This window comes from Chiloscyllium plagiosum, chromosome 10 (assembly GCF_004010195.1).
Source record: "Chiloscyllium plagiosum isolate BGI_BamShark_2017 chromosome 10, ASM401019v2, whole genome shotgun sequence".
Lineage (NCBI taxonomy): Eukaryota > Metazoa > Chordata > Chondrichthyes > Orectolobiformes > Hemiscylliidae > Chiloscyllium > Chiloscyllium plagiosum.
In genome coordinates, this window is record NC_057719.1 from 2,587,958 (window position 1) to 2,590,825 (window position 2,868).

Genomic DNA, 2,868 nt, shown 5'->3' on the forward strand with positions numbered 1-2,868 from the left:
AAAGAACTCAATAATGTTTGTGAGGCACGACCTACCCTTCACAAAACCGTGCTGACTATCCCTAATCAACTTATTCCTCTCTAGATGATTATAAATCCTATCTCTTATAACATTTTCCAACACTTTACCTAAACCGAAGTAAGGCTCACTGGGCTATAATTACCAGGATTATCTCTACTCCCCTTCTTGAATAACATTTGCTATCCTCCAGTCTTCTGGCACTATTCCTATAGACAATGATGACAAAAAGATCTAAGCCAAAGGCTTGGCAATCTCCTCCCTGGCATCCCAGAGAATCCTAGGATAAATCCCATCTGGCCCAGGGGACTTATCTATTTTCACACTTTCCAAAATTGCTAACACCTCCTCCTTGGGAACCTCAATCCCACCTTGTCTAGTAGCCTGTTTCTCAGTATTCTCCTTGACAACTTCATCTTATTCCTCAGTGGATACTGATGAAAAATATTCATTTAGTGTTTCCCCAATCTCCTCTGACTCCACACACAACTTCCCACTACTGGGCGTAGTGGGACAGTGGCACAGTGGTTAGCACTGCTGCCTCATAGCGCCAGAGACCCGGGTTCAATTCCCGCCTCAGGCGACTGACTGTGTGGAGTTTGCACATTCTCCCCGTGTCTGCGTGGGTTTCCTCCGGGTGCTCCGGTTTCCTCCCACAGTCCAAAGATGTGCAGGTCAGGTGAATTGGCCATGCTAAATTGTCCGTAGTGTTAGGTAAGGGGTAAATGTAGGGGTATGGGTGGTTTGCGCTTCGACGGGTCGGTGTGGACTTGTTGGGCCGAAGGGCCTGTTTCCACACTGTAAAGTAATCTAATCTAATCTACTGTCCTTGACTAACCCTAATCCTACTCTAGTCGTTCTTTTATCCCTGATATAACTATAGAAAGCTTTAGTGTTTTCCCTGATCCAATCTGACAGCAACATCTCATGTCCCTTCCTCGCTCGTCTTAGCTCTCTGTTTAGGTTTTTCCTGGTTACCTTGTAACTCTCAAGCGCCCTAACTGAGCCTTCACATCTCTTCCTCACGTAAGCCATCTTCTTCCTCTTGACAAGAGATTCAATCTCCTTAGTAAACCACAGCTCCTGTGCTTGACAACTTCCTCCCTGCCTGACAGCTACATACTTATCAAGGACACGCAGTAGCTGTTCCTTGAATAAGATCCACATTTCAATTGTGCACATCCGCTGCAGTTTCCTTCCCCTTCCTATGTATCCTAAATCTTGCCTAATCACATCACGAGAGAAGGTGCAAACCTTGACCTACGCTTGGGAAATAAGGCAGGGCAGGAGACTGAGGTGTCAGTGGGGGAACACTTTGGGGCTAGAGACCATAATTCTATTTATTTTAAAATAGTGATGGAAAAGGATAGACCAGATCTAAAAGTTGAAATTCTATATTGGAGAACGGCCAATTCTGACGATATTAGGCAAGAACTTTCGAAAACTGATTGGGGGCAGATGTTCACAGGTAAAGGGACGGCTGGAAAATGGGAAGCCTTCAGAAATGGGATAACGAGAATCCAGAGACAGTATATTCCTGTCAGGGTAAAAGGGAAGGCTGGTAGATATAGGGAATGCTGGATGACTAAAGAAATTGTGGATTTGGTTAATAAAAAGAAGGAAGCATATGTTTGGTATAGATAGGATAGATTGAATAAATCCTTAGAAGAGTATAAAGGCAGTAGGAGTATATTTAAGAGGGAAATCAGGAGGGCAAAACTGGGACATGAGATAGCGTGGGCAAATACTATAAAGGAGAATCCAAAGGGCTTTTACAAATATATTAAGGACAAAAGGGCAACTAGGGAGAGAATAGGGCCCCTCAAAGATCAGCAAGGCGGCCTTTGTGTGGAGCCACAGAAAATGGGGGAGATACTAAATGAATATTTTGCATCAGTATTTACTGTGGAAAAGGATATGGAAGATATAGACTGTAGGGAAATAGATGGTGACATCTTGCAAAATGTCCAGATTACAGAGGAGGAAGTGCTGGATGTCTTGAAATGGTTAAAGGTGGATAAATCCCCAGGACCTGATCAGGTGTACCCAGAATTCTGTGGGAAACTAAAGAAGTGATTGCTGGGCCTCTTGCTGAGATATTTGTATCATCGATAGTCACAGGTGAGGTGCTGGAAGACTGGAGGTTGGCAAACGTGGTGCCACTGTTTAAGAAGGGCGGTAAAGTCAAGCCAGGGAACTATAGACCGGTGAGCCGGAGACCTCGGTAGTGGGCAAGTTGTTGAAGGGAATCCTGTGGGACAGGATGTACATGTATTTGGAAAGGCAAGGACTGATTCGGGATAGCCAACATGGCTTTGTGCGTGGGAAATCATGTCTCACAAACTTGATTGAGTTTTTTGAAGAAGTAACAGAGAGGATTGATGAGGGCAGAGCAGTAGATGTGATCTATATGGACTTCAGTAAGGTGTTCAACAAGGTTCCCCATGGGAGACTGATTAGCAAGCTTAGATCTCATGGAATACAGGGAGAACTAGCCATTTGGATACAGAACTGGCTCAAAGGTAGAAGACAGAGGGTGGTGGTGGAGGGTTGTTTTTCAGACTGGGCTGTGACCAGTGGAGTGCCACAAGGATCAGTGCTGGGCTTTCTACTTTTTGTCATTTACATAAATGATTTGGATGCGAGCATAAGAGGATCAGTTAGTAAGTTTGGAGATGACACCAAAATTGGAGATGTAGTGGACAGCGAAGAGGGTTACCTCAGATTACAATAGGATTTGGACCAGATGGGCCAATGGGCTGAGAAGTGACAGATGGAGTTTAATTCAGATAAATGCGAGGTACTTCATTTTGGGAAAGCAAATCTTAGCAGGACTTATACACTTAATGG